The sequence below is a fragment of the Onychomys torridus genome, chromosome X (genome assembly GCF_903995425.1).
Source record: "Onychomys torridus chromosome X, mOncTor1.1, whole genome shotgun sequence".
NCBI classification, from domain to species: domain Eukaryota; kingdom Metazoa; phylum Chordata; class Mammalia; order Rodentia; family Cricetidae; genus Onychomys; species Onychomys torridus.
The window spans coordinates 122,395,645-122,416,631 of record NC_050466.1 but is presented as its reverse complement, the minus strand read 5'-3'; the positions used below and the strand labels follow the sequence as shown (position 1 = coordinate 122,416,631).

Genomic DNA, 20,987 nt, shown 5'->3' with positions numbered 1-20,987 from the left:
TCACCCCTAAATAGCCCTCCTGCTTTCACATCTTGGTCTTTAGGGTTTGTGGTTTTCTTTGTTTGCTTTTGTTTTTATTTTACTTTGTCTAGTTCTTAAAAGGAAGTTCTGATCTTACAGCGTTACGGCATTCTAGTACAAATGGGGGAAATGTACTTAGTGAGATAATCAGAATGTTCTGCTTCCTAAGATATTTTAATATGAACTCAGAACCAGCACAGTTCTCATTTGATTCTTCCCTATTTCCTTCAAAATGTATGTACGAATTCCACCTTTCTCTCTAGCCATTGCTTACCGGTCGGTGACTCATTTAAAATAAACTATCAGTAACAAATATTCAGAGTTGGCCTCCATGGCCATTAGTGGTAAATAAAGTCTTCAGTGTGCTTCAAGGGCTAGGTTTTCTGACTTTCTTCTTCAGTGCTTTTTTTTTCCAGAAGACTTTATATCTCAGTAGAATCAGAACTTTCTTTAGCAAATTTGTGCTCTTTGGCTGTCCCACCTTTCTAAAGAATCACACATGCCATCAGAAGATGCTGTTCAGAGGAATGGCTTTATTACTTAATAGTCACATTTTGTTCATTTTCTGGCCAGATCCTTTCATCATGATGTTCCCGAGGACAAAAAGTGTATTCACGGAACTCAAAGGTTGTCAAGTAACTAGGCATTTTAAAGAAAATTCTATCTCCAAGGAAAGTAGCTCATTTGCTTCTAAGAAGGTGGGAACGATTTTTAATAAATTATATGACTGATCTGGTTGCCTCTCGACAGTTATTGTTAAAGAAATAGGAGGGAACTAATGGTACAAATAATCCAAAATAAAATATTTATACCTGGAGAGACAGAAGACCTACACATTGGTGCCAAAATGACTTCTAATAGGTACCCAGGCTCTAATTCATTTTTCTTCTATTTGGGCTCCAGATTTATCTGCTTAATGTTATGTGCTCAAGTTATTATCAGAATTCAGTTATTGTGTCCATTTCCCTCACTTAGGAGCTCCAGTGCTTGCGTTTCCTCAGCGATAGAATTGTGATCAGAATTCCCTTCTATGAGTGATTAAAGCTAAGGAATTTTAGATGCAATACATATTCCCTCTTATAATTAGTCTCTGTTTAGAGGAGATTCAAGAGTTTGAGTGATAGAGTATTGTGTCCTACACTGTCTTCCTGTCATTTATTGATCCTGGATCAGGGTCCTACTACCCCAAATATTCCTAAGATCCATAAATGGCAGTAGGCAGTCTAAAGTGGAGTTAATTTGCATGCTGATAAATAAGATCAACGTGTGATGTTTGTCATTGATATTCAATTTATATTCAATCTCTTGCCCAGCTGAAAGTGGTCCCTGGATTTGCTGATCCTTCACTGATGATGTCAGGATAACTCAGCATTATACTTTGGAATGATTTCACATTAAATTCAATTAGATAAGATAATTCATGCACAGAGTCTTTAGTGAATTATTTTTAAAAGGCATTTTGATTTCTCACCTAGTGGAACCAGCAAAATTTAGAAGTGAGGAAAGAGACGCGCCCATGCATTTGGGTCTCGAACAGTATGGCAGGTATCCACACTCAGTGAGTTGCTTTATTTCACTCCAGTAATTTAGTTAATTTAGGAAGCCTTATTCAGATTGTATAGCCAGGCCAAGAACATCTGCCTATTTCCAATGGCCTTCACAGTGAGCTCGGATGGTTTCTCTGGGCCTGCTGAGTTTTCTGCAGAAGCTGTTTACCATTAACTATTTTTCTTTGAACATGTGTACTTTTGTTGAAGGATCCAAGATACAATTGTAAAGTGGGCTCACCATGCAAAGCTGGGATTTACTTAGTTTAAGTTGTTAGGCTCAGTGGATACAGAGAGAATAGAAGGGGGATAGTCTGGAAAAAGTAGCTCAATGAGACAGAGACAGGCAGATTTTTCCTCTGATAGTCTTAGATAAGAAGCACAGGCCTGTTTTTCATTCTTAAAGAAAATACTGGTCTGTACAGGGACATCAAAGTGTGTCATTGTCTTGTTTATCAAAGTGGATAGGACATAAGGATTGTCTTCAGGCTTTGCTACATAAATTAATATAATTTGTGTATATATAACTTCCATACTTGGGAAAATTAAGCAAGTAAAGAAAATTCTATCAACGCAAATATGCAGGAAGGATAAAAAGTATGTAAGTAGTTGCAGGAAAGGCGCAAAGCTACACAGGGAAACCCTGTCTTGAAAAACAAAACAAAACAAAACAAAAACAAACAAAAAAAGTAAGTAAGTACTAGCAAATAAAAAACACCAAGTAAAAGTGAAGAAAAAGCCCAATGGTATCAGTCACATTAAATATAAACCAATTACATTCACTTATTACAAGATAGTCATGATACATTTTAATTTTAATTTTTAAAATAAAAAATGATAATCGAATATAATTGCATCATTTCCCCCTTTCTTTGGAACTCAAGCCTGGTATTGGAAAGCAAGCCAACTGCCCAGAGCTAGTGAACTCATGGACCTTGGAGAAGAAGCTACAGCTGCCACTAACTTCATCCTAAATATTAAAAAAGTCAACTATGCTCTTTACAAAAATCACACTCAAAATGATCCATAAAAATGATAGCTTGGAAGAAGATGTAATAGTAAAATATCAACAAAAGAAAAATAGTAAGTCAACATTAATATCAGAAAAACACGATTTAATGCAATTTAACAATAAACAGATACTTCATACCGATGAAGAAAAAGAAATGGTTACCAAGAGACAGTTAAGCACAAGTTCCAACAACAACATAATTTTTAATACATACATGGAGCAAAACATAAGGAAATTAGAGAGAGAAATGTACAATTCCTAATAATGATGAGTAGCTTTGAAAGCCACCTTTATCAGAAATTAGTTGAGTAAAATCAATTGCAGAATAATCAAGTTAAGATCTAAATTAGATGGATAGGAAATAATCTTTAATTCACAATTTTTAGTGACAAAAGTAAAATTTTAATTTAACTCCAAAAGTAATGATTTGGAGAGGATTTTTTTTACCCCAAGTTTCTAACTAGAAACAATTTAAAGGTAAATGCTATAATTTAATGGAGAGATGTTTCAGTTACTTGCAAAAGAATAGGAAGTCCCTGAATGCAAAGCCCCCTTTGGATGGCTATCCCAAAACTTCATTTGCAGTGTGTACTTCAGGTACCAATGTATGTCACACCATGTATGACAGTTACACAAATATGAAAGTGTCTGTTAATTTATACTCTAAGTGGTGGTCACAGTGGTTCATACCTGAGATCCCAGCAGTCAGAAGGCTGAGACAGAAGGATTGCCATGAACTCAGGGGCAGCCAAGGCTCCAGACTGAGACCTCATAAAAATTTCTGCTATAAGGTCAACACCAAGATTGACAACATTGAGTTTTTATCAATTTTTGTAGTTTTATCATAGCTGTATTTTATGATGGTGGTATCTATAAATATAAAAGCATGTAATTACATGCTATAAAATATCTAATAATATAATTTATAACAGAAGCCCCAGGAGAGTAGCACATTTGGGGCTATAAAATTAAATGATACCCAGTACCAAGTATTCTCTGTGCCTTCTGAGTATGTTTGATTCCATTAGAAATCACCAAATGGAGATGACATTTTTAACGTTGTTAAAAGTATGGATGACTTTAAAAATAAGCATGTTGTAACAGCATATTCATAATTGCCCTTTAGAGTTACTGTCTTCTACCCAGGGTAGTAGTACTCAATTTTAAGAAGTGTGTACTGCTTCACATTTTAACCTCAGAAATAGAAATGAGTCGAGAGTATTTGCTGTCCAGGTGGTCGTTTGATGTCATAATCCTCCCTGAGCACACAGGGAATGTGAAAATCTCTGGGATCAAAGTTTGCATAGTGGACAGCTGGGGTGCAAATCTCCGAGATGCTGGAGGTGGCTTTTGACTCCTAGGAAGCAGTGATTGTGGGAAGTGAGCATATGTTGAACAGATTAATCATCAGTATAATAAAATGGGAAACAAGTGGGGGGGGGCTAGTTTATGTATTTGAAAAGTTGGTTAAAGAGCATAGCAAAAATGATTTTCAGACCTTTTTTTTGTTTTGTTTTGTTTTTTGTTTTTGTTTTTGTTTTTTCCGAGACAGGGATTCTCTGTGTAGCTTTGCGCCTCTCCTGGAACTCACTTGGTAGCCCAGGCTGGCCTCGAACTCACAGAGATCCGCCTGGCTCTGTCTCCCGAGTGATGGGATTAAAGGCGTGTACCACCGCCGCCGCCGCCGCCGCCACCACCACCACCATCTGGCCAGACTTTTTTTTTTTTTTTTAAATAAGGAAGTGATGCTTCAAGCTGAAGAAACTCTTTGAGAAGCCAAAATGCATTTAAATTGCTGGATTGCATGGAGCTTTGTTTATATTGCATTCTACACCAAAGCTCTGGTTTTAAGTGGGGAACTAGGTGGAATTTCTGTCACAGTTTTGATGACTAGATGATCATCTACGTTTTTCTACTCACTGGTCTATGTGCTCAGCTTATTCAGATCAACTGTCTGATTTCACTGGTCAGAATATTTATTTTTAAATTGTTATCACAATGAAAGAATAACAGCAACAGGAACCTAGCGCTAGAACTTTAGCTTTGATATTTGAACAAAATAACGTCATTCTCTAGATTCCAGAATCGTTTTGTACTATTCTAAATGCAATGATTATTTCATTCCCATCCCCGTTCATGTTTTGTTTTTATAATTACCTCTCATTTTGGAAAAATGTAAAATATTTTAAATAGCATACTTATATACATGTGTAATTATTTCTTAAATATTTTTATTTTATAATTAATTTAATTTTACACATCAGCCACAGATTCCCCTGTCTTCCCTCCTCCCACTTCCCAGCCTTCCCCCTCAAACCCCCCCATTCCCACTTCCTCCTCCCCTGGGGAGTCAGCCCAGCCTGGTAGATTGGGTGAGGTAGGTCCAGTCCCCTCCTCCCTGCACCTAGGCTGAGCAAAGTGTGTCAGCATAGGCCCTAGGTTTCAAAAAGCCAGCTCATGCACCAAGGACAGGTCCTGGTCCCACTGCCTGGGGGCCTCCTAAACAGTTCAAGCTATTCAATTGTCTCACTTATCCAGAGGGCCTGGTCCAGTTGGGGGCTCCTCAGCTATTGGTTCACAGTTCATGTGTTTCCACTAGTTTGGCTATTTGTCCCTGTGCTTTTTCCAATCTTGGTCTCACTATCTCTTGCTCATATAATCCCTCCTCTCTCTCGCCGATTGGACTCCTGGAGCTGCACCTGGGGCCTGGCCATGGATCTCTGCATCTGCTTCCATCAGTTATTGAATGACAGTTCTGTTATGACTGTTAGGGTGTTTGGCCATCCAATCACCAGACTAGGTCAGCTCAGGCTTTCTCTCAACCATTGCCAGTAGTCTACAGTGGAGGTATCTAATTATTATGATGGAAAATACTATGAATATATGTGTCTGTGTGCATGTACAATGCATAAATGGCTTTTATAGCAAAGAATATTTTTGTATGTCTAACTTTGTATTTTGTATAAACTTTGCATTCAGTAGCAATTGTATATAATAAAAACATGTAAAGTTCTGTGAAAAGAAGAAGTGGAGGAGGAGGAAGACGAAGGAGGAGGAAGAAACTAATAATTCTGCTTGGGGGAGGGGCTTGGCCCTGCCTCAGCTTAATGTACCAGGTTCTGCTGACTCCCCACAGGAGACCTTGCCTTGGACGAGGTGGGAATGGGGGGTGGGTTGGGAGGGAAGGCTAGAGGGGCAGGAGGAGGAAAGAGGGGGATCTGTGATTGGTATGTAAAATGAATTTTAAAATTCTTAATAATAAAAAAGAAAAAATAATAGTAGTAATGCTGCTTCAGTCAGACATGGTGGTGCACACTTGTAATTCTAATACTAAGGAAACAAGGGTAGGAGGATTTCAAGTTCAAAGCCAGCCTGGGCTACATAGTGTAACCCTGTTTCAAAATGAGATGGGAAGGGGCAGGGAGGAGGAAGAGAGACTCGAGAGAAAGAATGAGTAACTATAAATGAATTATCTTCAACAGTGCCATTCGTGACAGAGGACTGGGTAATTTGAAATGGAAATGGGATTATGAATGTGCTTACTTATGCTGTTTTGTTTTCCTCCCCCCACTTTCCTCTCCTCTCCTTCTCACGTCCCTCTCTTCAGCCCCTTGCTTTCTACTTCCTCCTCTCTCTTCTTTCCTGCTCCATTGAAGCAAGGTATCACTCTGTAGTCCAGGCTGGCATTGAACTTGTGAACATCCTGCCTCTGACACCAGGTTTCTGGGATTGCAGGCACGTGCTACCATGCCTGACTTTTTCCTCATTTTTCTTTATTAAGAAATTTTCTACTCACTCCACATGCTATCCACAGACCCCCCCTCCTCCATTCTCCCACCTTCTAGCCCCGTCTCTCCCAAGCCACCCCGCATCCCCACATCCCTCAAATCGAGGTCTCCCATGGGGAGTCAGCAGAGCCCAACACACTGAGCCTAGGCAGGTCCAAGCCTCTGCCCACTGCACCAAGGCTGTGCAAGGTGTCACACCACAGGCACCAGGTTCCAGAAGCCTGCCCACAGACCAAGGACAGATCCCGATCCCCCTGCCTGGGTGCCCCCAAACAGTTCAATCCAAACAACCTTCTTCCATATCCAGAGGGCCTAGTCCAGTCCCATGGGGCTCCACAACCACCAGTCCACAGTTCATGGGCTTCCACTAGTGTGGCCGGTCATCTCTGTAGTGCCTACATGTTTGATAAAAATCAATGAAGAGAGCTTTTTTGAAAGAGTGAAAAGTTAAGTAATTAAAAGTATTACAGGTTGGTGTCTTTTTTCTTTCTGTCCTTTCTTAGTGGCATGTAAAATAATGAGACTCTTAGTTTCAATGGAGTATTTTTAAACCTGATTACTTAAAATTACCTTTTATAGCTATTGTATAAAAGCAGATTTTTTAGGCACATCCCACTCTTACTCTTGACTGAGGTAGGATTATAAATTCACAATGATCTTGCCATAGCACTTTAAGATGCTTTATGTATTGTCTTTGAACATTTATTCCTGATAATGAAGCACCTGCTGTCAATCTGCTTGTTGCTGCATATTAGAGAAATCGTTTTTTCTCTCTATTAAGTTTCAGGATATACTTAATTTTTCTAGCATTTCAGGATATCATGTATGAGAGGCAGGGAGAGTTGCTTGTATTTAGTGGCCTTTTGGATCTGAAGAATCACTTCTCTTCAGTTCTAGCTAACTCATGTATTAATACCATAGGTATCATTTCTGCTGTTCTATTTTGTGCTTCTAGATTCCCTGAGTGTTACCTGTGCATAAATATGTGTAGCCCTTTTTCCTTGTCTTTCTTTTTCTCTCTTGCTTCCAGTCACTCTGCATTCTGACAGTCTTGCTGTTTTTCTTGTCCAGTTCACCAACTTTATATTCTATCCAGTTCTGCGTAGCTGTTATTTAAATCTCTCATTTGAAATGTTTTTAGTGCTGGGGATCAAGTCTAGGACATTGCACAATGCTAGGCTGTATCTCAAGCTCAAATTGTTTTTCTTCTAATACTAACATCCATTTCTTGAATAGCTTCCACAGTTTTTCACATTCATTTGTCTTGTGGACGCTGTTTGTCGCTTGGACTCTTTGGACATAGGCAACACTTATTTTAATGTTTTCTCCTCACTACTGTATTGTCTCTATTTCACTGGAAGAGTGTTCTCTCATTTTATGTCCTAAAGACAATTGGCTTGGCTGTTGTGTGGTTTTATTTTATATGGCTTAGTCTTTGGGGACTTTAAAAACACGTGCAATGTAGGAAGTGAAGACATTAATGTTGAGTGATATCGTGGGCAACTCGCCTGGGCCCTGAATGTTTCTTCAGCAGCTTCAAGTTAAGAGCTTTGCCTGAAGTTTCCTTGCCACGAAGACCATTTTAACTCACATTTTCTATGCATATCTACTGGAACAGCTTAGGGACCTAGTCTACTCTTGTTTGCCCTCCAAAGATAGTACCCAGATTTAAGTTCCACCAAGTCTCTGCTGATTGACAAGTCTCTAGCCTTAACCCTGGAATCTCAGATTGTTCTCCAGCCAGCATTGGATTTCCAGCTGATAAGGTACATACATAGCTCATATTTGTACTAAGCTGAATTACCACTATTCATAAATAATAGCTCCATGTTCTGAAAAAAAAAACTTTGCTTTATATTTTAAAATGTGTCATTCAGTATTTCAAACGTGTATTTCTAGGAGTTTGGAGTAAGAGGAAGTGATTCCATTTTGGCTTCCATCCAAAATATTCACTTAAAAGTCTCCTTGAAACCAGATGGTGGTGGGGCACGCCTTTAATCCCAGCACTAGGGAGGCAGAGCCAGGTGGATCTCTGTGAGTTCCAGGCCAGCCTGAGCTACAGAGTGAGATCCAGGAAAGGTGCCAAAGATACACAGAGAAACTCTGCCTCAAAAATCAAGAAAAGAAAAAAAAAAGTCTCCTTGAGACCTCCATTTTTTTTTCTGCCACCCTGTTACTCATTTTAGGGTCTGGAGTCATGAGCAAGTTTCATTTAGGGGGAGCTGGTACCACATCCAAGTTGGTTCACTTGGCTCTGCAGTGACAACATTCACCACTTCAGCTCCAGAGTTTACTTTTGCTGCAGCTGGTCCTCATTTTGAGGCACTGTCCCAGCCATTTTCTGTCACCCTCTACTAGCTGCAGAGACGGCAGGATTGCCTCCAGCGGTATCAATCCTTGCCTTAGTAGTAATGATATTTCCTGTGAGAACAAAACAACTTGTGGTTCTTTGCGTGGATATGGGGAGTTAGTCTTTAGAAACAGACTGTAGGGTTAGAATGTGGGTGGAGTAACTAAAGAATATGGCACGTTTAACTCCAGCATTTGGAATTATTATACCACTCATCCCAAAGACAGTCTTAGAAAGGTTAAGTCCTCTCAAATATGAAGCACAGAGCACATTGAATTCTGGTCTGTGTGTCCCCTGCATTTATTGTGAGCCATGGAAGTATTCTGAATTATAGGCATATATCATGCTGAAATGAAGCTGCTTGCTAAGTACCTCTCTAAAGAGAAAGCCTTATCATCATTATAATGACCTTGATTGTGCAGATTTTCTCTCTTGTATTTCAGAATTAATTAATGATTCATTTTTTTTTGAGGCAGCATCTCCTATTGTAGCCCCGGCTGGCCTCGGACTCATGGTTAATTCTTCTCTTCAGCCTTGTGAAGGCACGAGCCTCTGTGCCTAAATGAATTTTAGGGAAATACTCATCCATTATCTTCTGGGTAAATGGCAGTTGGATTTGTGGCATTCAGTAGTGCCTGATAGCCTGGAGAAAGCTGGGGTACTCTGCCTGCAATTCTCCTTGATGCCATTCTAGTATGTCATCTTTTCTTCGGGGTAACACTTCGTCATGGAATATTATACATTTCAAGTTTCTAGAAACTGTATTGAGGGGATGCATCTTGTGATCTGTAGTTTTGTTTCTAAAACTAAAACTTGTCTTGTTTAATCAACTTCAGAAGATTGGCAGAAAGTTAAAGTGTAAGACCTATTACCTACCAAAATTAAAATTTTATGAACTACTTTTTTTTTTTTTCAGATCAGGTCTTCCTATGCAGCCCTTGCTAGGCTGTGCTGACTCACTATATAAACTAGGTTGGCATTGAAATTGCAACAATCCTCCTGCCTCTGCCACCTGAGTGCTAGAATTACAGGTGTATGTCAATACATCCTGCTTCTAAATTACTCTTTCCCTCATGAAAACATTTTTCTTTTTAAAGTGATTCAAATCAGGTAACTTTTATTTATGGCTGAGCAAATAGGGGGTCTCACTACATATATTCCTATGTTAATATTTTGTTATCTTCTGTATTGAGATGAAATAACCTCTAAAACACAATCATATAAACTATACATGTTCTCAAATAATATGAGAAGAGCTATGTTATTCAGCTGCCACTTAATAGCTCAGGGAACTGTTGGGTTGATTTTTCTGCCTTTTTTACTTAAAATAAATGCACCAAGGCTGAGTGTGGTGACACATGACTTTAGTTGCAGCACAGAAGGCAGATCTCTGTGAGTTCAAGGCCAGCTTGGTCTACATAGTGAGTTCCAAGACAGCCAGAGTTATATAGTGAGACCCAGTCTCAAAAAATGTAAAATAAATACAACAAATTAAACTTAGGCAATACTATTTCTACACAACCTACAATGTTTCCAAGGGCTTTTGGATTGGGTACTAGCACCTTGACTAATGTTGTAAGTGGCACTTTATCACATTAGGTGACAGCATCCACTTCTTTTGCCTTAAGCTCAGCTAACACCTCTGGTCCATTTGGCTTCTCATTTGTTTACCTGTGGGAACATGCCTCAGACTGGAAACATTGGTTTCAATGTTGTCTCCTTAGGGATTGCAGTTCAATCCATAGCATTTGCAACCCCCACCCCCACCCCGTTCCTTCTATTCAGAGCAACAGTGGACAATTGCTCCAGGGCTGCCTTGGCAGCTATTCCATGTGTAAGGTTTGGATTTCACTCTCTGATGGAAAAGGCCAGTATTCAAGGTGAGATTCTGATTTGATTGACTAAAATCTGAATGTGGTCTGTATGTCACTGGCAATTCATGTAATTGATGAATGTGGTAGAAATGAAATAGAAACTACCCCTTCTGGCTTATAGGTGTAAGTCTAAAACTGAGCAATGTTTTGAGAAAAGTTATGCCTTCTATGAACCAGAAGCACCTAGTCAGTCACACTGAAGGATTTGTCTTAACGTTTCATGCTTGATTTAATCTGTTGCTTTGTTTTCTTTTGGCATAATCATACTTTTTCTTGCAGCTTGGAAGAGTAATGCAAAAAGATTCTGCTTTTTACCCAGGTTCTGCCACTGGAGCATCTTTCAAAAACTGCAGTAAAATATCATCACCAAGGTGTTAATGTTGATGCAGGCAAGATAGTGAATATCTCTGTCACTACAAGGATATCTACCTCAGTTTGCCTTTTAATAGATGCATCCACTTTTTTCCTGTCCCCACTCACTCAGCCTACTAATCATCAATTTGTTCTATAATGATTGTCATTTCAAACTGGTTATAAATTTTAATCTTCAGAAATATGCAAAATTATGTACGTTAAACTGCATAATATGTAATCTTCAGGGAATGACTTTTTTACTGACTAGTAATTGTATAGAGGTTTCCCGATTGTTGTGTACATCAGTTCTTTGTTTCTTTTTATCGCTGTATACTATTCCATCATGGAGATGCATTACAGTTTATGTATTTGCTCGTTGTTACAGAGTATCTGAGACTAGATAATTTATAATGAATGCTTTTCCTTCAGTTATGAAGACTGAGAAATCTAGGGCCTTGTATCTGGCAAAGGCTTTTATGCTGTGTTATTCCAGGGCAAAAGGTAGAATTTTGGGCATGAGAAAGAGTGAAGGGGTCAAACTCATCTTGTCTTAATGGATACTTTATTAGAAAAAAAAATGACACTAAGCTACTCATAAGGACAGATCTAATGACGTATTTAAGGGGCCACCTCTTGGTTTTCATCAGACATTAATTTTCTAATACATAAATTTGGGGGGACACATTTCAAATGATAATGTCCATGGAGAATATATATATATTTGCTATTACAAATAAAGCTCCTGTGAATATTTTTGTACATTTTTCAAACATAAACCTTCATTTCTCTGGGATAAATGCCCAGGAATGTAATTGCTGGGTCATATGGTAGTTGCATATTCAGTTTTATAAGAAACTGCCAAACTGCTTCCAGGTTGGCTGTGCCATTTTGCATACTCACCATGCATGTGATCCAGTTTTTCTGTATTGTCACTATCATTTAGTGTTATCTTTCTTTTAAATTTTATTCCCCTGTAGATAATGATACCATATTGTGCCTTTAATTTTCAATTTCCCGTTGGCTAATGATGTTGAATATCTTTTCCAGAGCTAATATCTCATATATGTCTTGTCTGTGGATGTCTTCCTTCATCCAAAAAAAAAAAAAAAAAAAAAAAACAACAGCAATGCATTGTTATGTGGATCCTTTTGTGTAGGAATTTGGATGTTAGTGGATAATGTGGTTTTACAAAAGACAGAAGTGCTATTCAATTGGATTTTTTCTTTCAGTTTTCCTTCCTTCCTTCCTTCCTTCCTTCCTCCCTCCCTCCCTCCCTCCCTCCCTCCCTCCCTCCCTCCCTTCCTTTTTTTCTTTGTGTGTGTACATGGGTTTTTTTGGTGCGTGTGTGTGCGTGTGCGTGTGCGTGTGCGTGTGCGTGTGTGTGTGTGTGTGTGTGTGTGTGTGTCAGTGTATGATGTGTGTGAACATATTTGTATGTAATGGTCCATGTGTGCTCCAGTGCACATGTAAAAGTTACAGGACAACTTCAAATGTCCTCTCTTCCACCCTCTTTGAGGCAGGGTCTGTCTTATTTGCTACAGTGCTGCATATGCTGTTCTAGGAGGCCTGCAAACTTCTGGTCATTTCTCCCCATCTCATCCCACCTTAGGAGTACTAGAATTACAGACACCACACATATGGCTTATACACATGTTCTGTTCTGGAGATCCACACTCAGGTCATTAGGCCTGTGTGATGAGCCCTTGTACCCACAGAGGCAAGCGATCTCCAGCCCTTTTTCTTTAAATTATATTGATTTTTTTTTAAAGTACTGGAAGTTTATATCACTGATTTTCTGTCATTTTTGTGTTTAATTTCATTGATTCCCGCCTTGTGTTTTTTTCACCTTGCCTTGGGCTTGTTTTGCTATTTCTTGAGTTGGGAGCTTATACACTTGATGATGTTTTTCCTGTCTGCTAATGGCCACATTTTACTCCACCAATGTGTCTGTCTGTCTGCTTTGCTCCCCCTAAATTTTCATAGGGTGTATTTTAATTTCCATCCAATTCAGCACATTTTTAATTTCTTCCTCTTGGAACGACCCATTATTTAAAGTGTGTTTGGTTTCCAAATGTTTGGAAAATTTCGTTATCTTTTTGTTATTGATTTCTTTTAGTTTTAAATTTTATTAGTTTTTGAAATTAGCATGCAAAGTACTGAGTTTCATTAGAGCATTTTCCACACGTACTTTGTTCCCTTCTTCCACTAGCCTCTCGGGCCTCCCTGCCTCCTCCTGCTGGGCCACTTCTTCCTCCCACGGGCTCCCTTATACTTCCCTGTTACATGTATTCCTCCAACCTCTTCCTTCCTCAGTACAATCCCTTTTCCCTTTTTGTGGTCTCCTTTCCAGTTTCATGACCTATATGCCTAGTTTGATTTGATTGCAATTGTAGAGCACACTCTGCGTGCATGCGTGTGTTTAATTCTTCAAAATTTGTTAATAATCATGTATTCCACTTTGGGGCCAAGTGTGTTACAAACATCAGTTAGATATTGAAGGCTAGTAATGGGTTTTGTTTGTTTTAGTTCTTTTGTATCTTTGCTAACATTCTGACTAGTTCCATGAGCTGGTAAGAGAGATGCTAAAGTCTCACGTAGGGAATTTTCTCCTGCCGTATTATTAGTTTCTGTTCTGTGTGTTGTGAAGCTCTGTTATTTGATACATTGACAGGATTGCTAAGATGTCTTAGAGGATTGGCTCTTAATTATTAGATTACCTTCCCTTCTATCTATAGTAACTTTCTTTACTCTGAAGTCTACTTATCTGATAATAATATACTGAATCTTACTGTATTTTGATTAATGTTGCATGGAACATATCTTTTCATTCTTTTATTCTTAGCCTGCCTATGTAATTGTTTTTGAAATGAATTTCTTATAGACAACACATAGTTGGTCATTCATGGTTTTCCTGTCATGCTCTCTTTCAATTGGTATACAAGGGCATTTAACATATTCTGTAATTATTGTTATATTAAGTCTTAAATCTGATGTTTCCATTTTTATTATTGTTTGCTTTTTGAAATAGGGGTCTTGGTTTATAAGCCAGGCTGCAATGGAATTCATAATTCTCCTGCTTCAGTGCTAGGATGAAAAGTGTGTGCCACCATACCTGGCTTGTAGTTTCTTTTTTATTTCATTAGCTGTGGTTTTGTTCTAGTTATTTTTTTCTTTTTTAGACAGTCTTATGTATCCAAGGCTCTGTGTAGCTGACACTAGCCTTGAAGTCTTCATCCTTCTGCCTCCATCTCCCACTTTCTGGGATCACAGATGTGTGCCTCCATACTTTTTTCATTTGCTCTGTTTTCCATTCCTGATTTATTAATCATCCCCCACCTTCCTTGTTGTGATTTGGATGTTTTGAAAGCTCGTCTTTACTTTCCTGTATTACTCTAAAATGTTTAAAGTTCATTTAGCTTGTTCTTTGACAATTTCATACATGTATGTAATTCATTCTGATTACTCTTTCCCCACCCTTTCTTATCTGCTTCCTATTATGATCAGCCCTTCCTCCTCTCTACCAATCCTTCTTCCAGACGGATGACTTTTGCTTCTGTTTTGTGATCCATTTAGTTTAATAGGGCTATCTGGGTGATCATTGGATTGGAACTATTCACTGGAACCTGATGGGGTCACCAGTGGGTACTGCTCTGCCTGGATCTACCAGGAGCAAATAGCTGTGCAGTAAAGGTTAGGGTCTTTCAAGTGCCTTCTCCATCCATTCCTGACAGTTGATGGGCTAATTGTTGTGCAGACACAGTGCAGGCATCCACAGCTGCTGGGGGTTCATGACTGCAATGCCTGTGTCTTGCACAGAAGATTCCGTTTAGCAGCCATTTTTCTCAGTTTTCTGGTTCTTACATTTTTTCCCCTATTTCCACTTCTGCAGTGTTTTCCGAGCCTCACTGGGGATGGTATAAATGTCTTGTTTTTGCCTGGACACTCATGTGTCATTTAGTTTAAGTACCTTGTGCAGTCCTGAGACTCTGTTTACTGATGTTCACTAGAAAGAGACTCTTTGCTGACTAAGGCTGAGAGTAGCATTTATCTATGGGTATAAACAAATTATTTTCAAGGCAATGTGATGCCATGTCAATTTAGCTAAAAAAAAAATGGTGTCCCCCTCCCCCCAGAACTTGTTAATTCCTAGGCTGTGAGGGTTGACCAGGGTTTTTTTGTGCAAAGGATTTTAAAATAACATTGTTACGTTTTTAAGAATTTTGTACACACATACAATGTATTTTGATCATGCCCACTCACCATTTCTCCCCTCCACCTCTCCAAGACCCCTCCAACAGGAGCCTTTGCAACTTCATAGCTCTCTCTTTTTTTAAAATGTCCCACTAAGTTCACTTAGTGTTGCCCATATACATATGGCAAATAGGCAACCAATAAGTTGCAACAACACCCCCAAGGAAAATGATTCTTTGTCCCCCAGCAGCCATAAGCTACCAATAGCACATCAGCTAGGGGTGCACCCTCGTGTATCCCTACCCCATTCACACTGGACTGATGACAAGCTTCATCTTGTGTGGGTCTTATGCAGGTAACCACAGCTACCATGAATTTGTAAATGCAATAAACGTGACATATCCTGAAGACAGCATTTCTCAGTGTTCCTCCTCATCCTCCAGATGTTACATTCTGTCTTTCCCCTCTCCGGTGATGTTTACTGAGCATTAAGAATTCGGAGGTTTGTATAGATGTTCCATCTAGAGCTAAACACTCACAGTTACTTTTTTTTTCAGTACTTTGACTAGTTATGACTCTCTCTATTAATTGCTGCTCGCTATAAAAGGAAGCTTCTCTGATCAAGGTTAAGAGAAGCCCAGGTCTTTGGGTACAAACATAAATATTTAGAAGGCAGTTTGACAATATGAACATTTAATAAAATAACTAATAGTAGATGCCCCCTCTTGACCTCCCTAAGCCATGGCTTTTGACCAGATATACAGTACCATGCATGAATTCCCTCTGTGGGGCAGACCTCAAGTCCGATCAGAAAGTGATTAGCTACACCCTGTATGTCATGCCACTATTGCATAATAAGTGCATCTTGCTTGGGAGGTTGGTATTGCAGCCAGCATTCAGGGTCCAGTGCTAGGTAAAAGCACTGATGGAGTTTTATTTTCTAGTGGCTTGTGCAGCACATTCTGGCACTAGGAAAGCTAGCCAGCAGGGAAGAAGTTTCCTGGTCATTTTGAGATAGTTTTCTTTATATCCTTCAACCAAAGTGAGTGGTGTCTTCAGCAGTCGTTTATGTTGGGCAGCCAAGAACAATAGCAATAGCTGTGTTTGTTCTGAGTACCTCTGGTGTTTTTCTGAACAATAACTCTAAGGGGGGTTATCCCATGCCTAGCACTGAAACTTTTGTTTAGTAACCAGTGTCTTCTGGGAGTAGCATTATCCACCCACGTAGGATACTGCTGTTCAAATTCTTTTGTTTCTTCTAAATCCAGAGTGCTAGCCATTACATGGTTGAACCAACTCTTCAAACTCCTTTTACAGAAAAATTGTGTTTTATAATTAGCTAACCACTGGTGGTGGATTTCCATAAGGCTTCTTAGTTTTATCAACTAACTCCCTGCCCCCCTCCTCCCCCTTCCCTAAATCCCATTAATTCTTAAACCTTTAATCTTCTGTATCCCTGCATCTTCTTACATATCATTTGAATTCTACTGTTCCTATTACATTTTTAATTGGGATGCCTGGTACTAGGTTTCCATATAGCTTTTCCATACACCCTTCATTTTGGTTAACACTCCTACTGCCCCCTTGTTTACCTCATGTTCCCTCCACCTTCTCTGCTTGAACCTTTCCATTCACAGTATTCCTTCCTCTACTTGGAATTTCCCTGGATATTACTTTCCCCACTCCATTAATGTATCCCTTCCTATTGGCCGCTTTCTAATTTCCTGGGTTCATCTTGTATTTCCAGTTTAAAACACAAAACAAGCCAGGCGGTGGTGGTGCATGCCTTTAATCCCAGCACTCAGGAGGCAGAGGCAGGCAGATCTCTGTGAGTTCGACACAGAGAAACCCTGTCTTGAACTCCCCCCCCCCTCCAAAAAAAAAATCCAGAGCTCTGATCCATATGAGAGAGAACATACAACACATGTCCTTCTGGACCTGGGTGACCTCACTCAGTATAATTTTTCCAGTGTTATCCATTTCTCTGCAAATTTCATTCTTTCACTTTTTATATCTAAGTCATATCCCATTGTGTATATGGCATTTTCCTTATCCAATCAGTTGATGGATGTCCAAATTAATTCTGTTTCCTAGCTTGTGAATAGAGCAGCAGTGAACATGGGTGTGTAGATAACTCTGCGGTGAGCTATAAAGTCCTTTGAGTGTATACCTGGGAGATGCATATATTGAGTAGAGCTCAATAAATGCCCTCTGTTGTACAGGACAGTCTTCCCTAACAAAATATAATCAGACCCAAATTGTCAATAGTGCCAAGTTAAGTCCTGCTTTGTTGTAATAAGGAAAAGAAGGTTTCTGTGTCTTAAACTCTTTTCTATTTTAGAGTAAGATTCATTTCACTTACAAGTAAGTCATATTAAATGATATTTGCTTCCTTAGTTATCTTTGGATATGTGATTTAAGGACAGGCTCTGAAATTATGCCAGTATCTGAGATAAATGATCTGGTTTTTTAAAATATGGACATAAATAAAGTAGAAATTTAATTAGAGCTAGTGAAGAAGTTTCAGTAATACAGCCATTTACAAAATAAATAATATAAAAATCAATAGCTTTGCTATGTTTAGGCAATAGTTGTTGGGAAATACATCAAGAAAAGGCCCATTAACAATTTCAGCCAAAATTATGAAATACCCACGAGTAAACTTTTGAAAATATGCATGACTTAGATAGATGGAGAAAACCACAAAGTTGTCCTGAGACATACAGAAGATACAGTGAATAATGAACAGACTTAGTAATATCAAAATGATACTTACCTTCAAATTAATCTGTCCATCTAATGCAATTCTGGTGAAGCCATGGTTGTTCTTTGGGAATCAGGAAAGGAGCAAAGGACTTGAAAAGATTCAACAATTCAAATGAAGGAATAAATGCATGAGACCTGCCATCCCTGATGTTGTCTTAGGCAAGTAATGATGGAGTGGTTTCGGGAAAATATATCAAAATGCATAAGTTGATGCTCTTCCTGTAAGTTTAAAATGTTGTGTAATGTAGAAATAAATAATTCTAAGGCTATAATCATTGAGATTCTATTATGTAACAGGCACAGGAAGAAAAAAAATCAGTGTAATATTTTAAGGCCCAGAAACAAACCCGTGTATATGATGGTGGCATTTCAAATCCGCAAGGGGAGAGGGTAAAGTAATGAATAAATGCATTGTAATAGCTGGCTAACTGTTGTTTGCTTAAAATATTAATCATAAGAAATATTGAATGAATTAAAGGTAGAAAATAGAGTGCATAAATATTTTAAAAGCGTAGGTGAATATGAAACTATGTAAGTAATGTTTCCCACACTGGCTACAAGAACATATACTTATGTCTAATTCTTAAATAATATAGGTAAATGGTTTCAAAATAAAACTATAAATACTACAAATAGATACACTACACCCCTGTGCACTGTACCCTTCTCCATTTTCCATACCCAGAGCTAACCACTGTCATTGTGGTCTTAGGCTTCCACCTCTGAAAATTATGATTACTAGAGTTACCGTGTGTGTGTGTGTGTGTGTGTGTGTGTGTGTGTGTGTGTGTGTGTAGGGTGGCATACATGTCATGGCTTGCACAGAGAACTCAGAAGACAACTTTTCTTTAGTCAGTTCTCTTCTGCCTTTACATAGGTTCCAGGGACAGAACTCAGACTGTCAGCCTTGCATCATCTCATGGCACTGAGCCATCCCAGAGGCTCCAACCTTTCATCCTTTTTAGACATCGATAATATATTCTGTATACTAGTGTGTACCCTGCTTTTTCAACTTGTAAATTTTATACTATACTGGTTTAAAACCTTTTAAACTTTAGTTCATTTCACATCATGGAGTGATTCTTTAGTTTCTTTTTAATATCATCGTAGTATTTCATGTTCTGGATGGACTATAATTTGTATATTCACTCCGTTGTTGCATTAGTTTCTTCTTTTTGCTGATGTGAACATTTTTTATTGCATTTATGTATTTGTGTGTGTGTATGAGTGTGCCATGGAATGTTTTTATTGCATTTATGTATTTGTGTGTGTGTGCGTGTACCATGGAATATGTCTGAAGATATGAGGATAACAGTAGTCCATTCAGTCATTTTACAAAACACCCATCCCACCATGTGGATCCTGGGCATGAAACTGAGGCCTTTAGGCTTGGTGGCAAGCATCTTTGTCTGCCTAAACATCTCTCTATCCCTGGATATCATTTTATGTGGCATTTCACAAGTACAAGAACATCTTACATATTTACCATGGTAAAATATACATTAAAAACTTTATCACTTTGAGTATACAGTTAGTATAGGTATATAGTTCTGTGACTGTAGTTCTGTGACATAAAGTGCTTTCTTTTTTTGTTGTTGTTGTTGTTTTGTTTTTCGAGACAGGGTTTCTCTGTGTAGTTTTGTACCTTTCCTGGAACTTACTCGGTAGCCCAGGCTGGCCTCAAACTCACAAAGATCCGCCTGCCTCTGCCTCCCGAGTGCTGGGATTAAAGGCGTGTGCCACCACCACCTGGCATAAAGTGCATTCTTACTGGGTACATTTCCCGAAGAATATTTCTATCTCAAATGATAGGTGCATTTGTAATATTTAAAACATTGATCACCATTTTCCACAGGAACCAGGCTAGTTTCCACTCTCATTAGGAATCCATGAGGCTGCCTGATTTTTTTTCTTGATGTCCTTAATAAAGTGTGTTAGTAGTTTTTGAGTTCTTGTGAAATTGCTTTCAATGTAGTTACAATTTGCAGTTTTCTCTTAAAATTATATTGAACACTTTTTCTCATGTTTAAGAGGGAAAGTCTTAAAATATTATGTTGAGACCTATACTAGTCCATAAAGGGAAAAATAATGCAAAGATTTGGCCACTTATAGTAACAAATTAAAAGCCGCTGCCACACATGGCGGAATAAATAGCCTTGCTATTTCATGTTATTAAAAGTCACTAGCTGAGGATGTTCCCTTCTCTTTCTAGTTGGTTGAGTGTTTTTATCATGAAAGGGCATTGCATTTTTGTCAAATGAAGTTTTTTTTCTTTTCTTGAGATGATAATGTGTTTTTCTAATAACAGTATAATTGACATATAATTCACATCTTGCAATTCACTCTTTGAAATTGTACAATTCAGTGGTTTTTAATATAGCCACAGAGTATTACAACCACCACCAGAATGTAACTTGAAAACATTTTCATTACCCCTAAAAGAAACCTTGTACCCAGTTAGCAGTCACCCTTCATTAACCCACCTCCCCCAACCCCTGCAGCCCTTGGCAACCACTAATACACTTTCTGTCTTTGGCTTTGCCTATTCTGGACATTTCATATAATTGAAATCATTCAGTACGTTGCCTTTGTGCCTGTTTCTTCCACTTAGTGTACTAGTTCCAAGATTTGTTTATGCTATAGCATAGATCAGTGCTTAATTCTTCCTTGTTAACTCCGAGACTAGAGGACTGAGAGCCTGACTTCTTGTTAGCATAAAGCTGCCACCTTTTAATTGGTTCATCTTCTAAGAGGGAATCCTTCAACTGGAACTACTTCATGTTCTGTTTTACATAAAGTCATTTCTTTGTGGGAGAGTTTGGGAGCTCTCTGTTCTTAGGACCAGCTGTTAGCTCTAGGGAAAAAAAAAATCTTCCTTTGATCCAGGACTTTGGGTGCTGAGCAGTGGGAAGAGCCACTGATCTTGATTGCCTCTTCACATAGGGAACTAAGAGCTGCGAATAAGCTTAGGCAATGGAATCAGAGTGGGGTGGTCGGTTCCTTACTATGTCTGCCCTTTGTCGTGGAGTTTCTATCCTATGAATGGGAACTGGCTAAAAGAAACAAGTCCCAGAAGGTTTGGCT

The 20,987-nt window shown here is 38.7% G+C and overlaps 1 protein-coding gene across 1 annotated transcript in view; it reads left to right on the top strand.

The window, feature by feature from the left end:
• Nup62cl (nucleoporin 62 C-terminal like) overlaps window positions 1-20,987 on the top strand; it is a 66,954-nt gene that overhangs the window by 5,754 nt on the left and 40,213 nt on the right. The window lies entirely within an intron of this gene.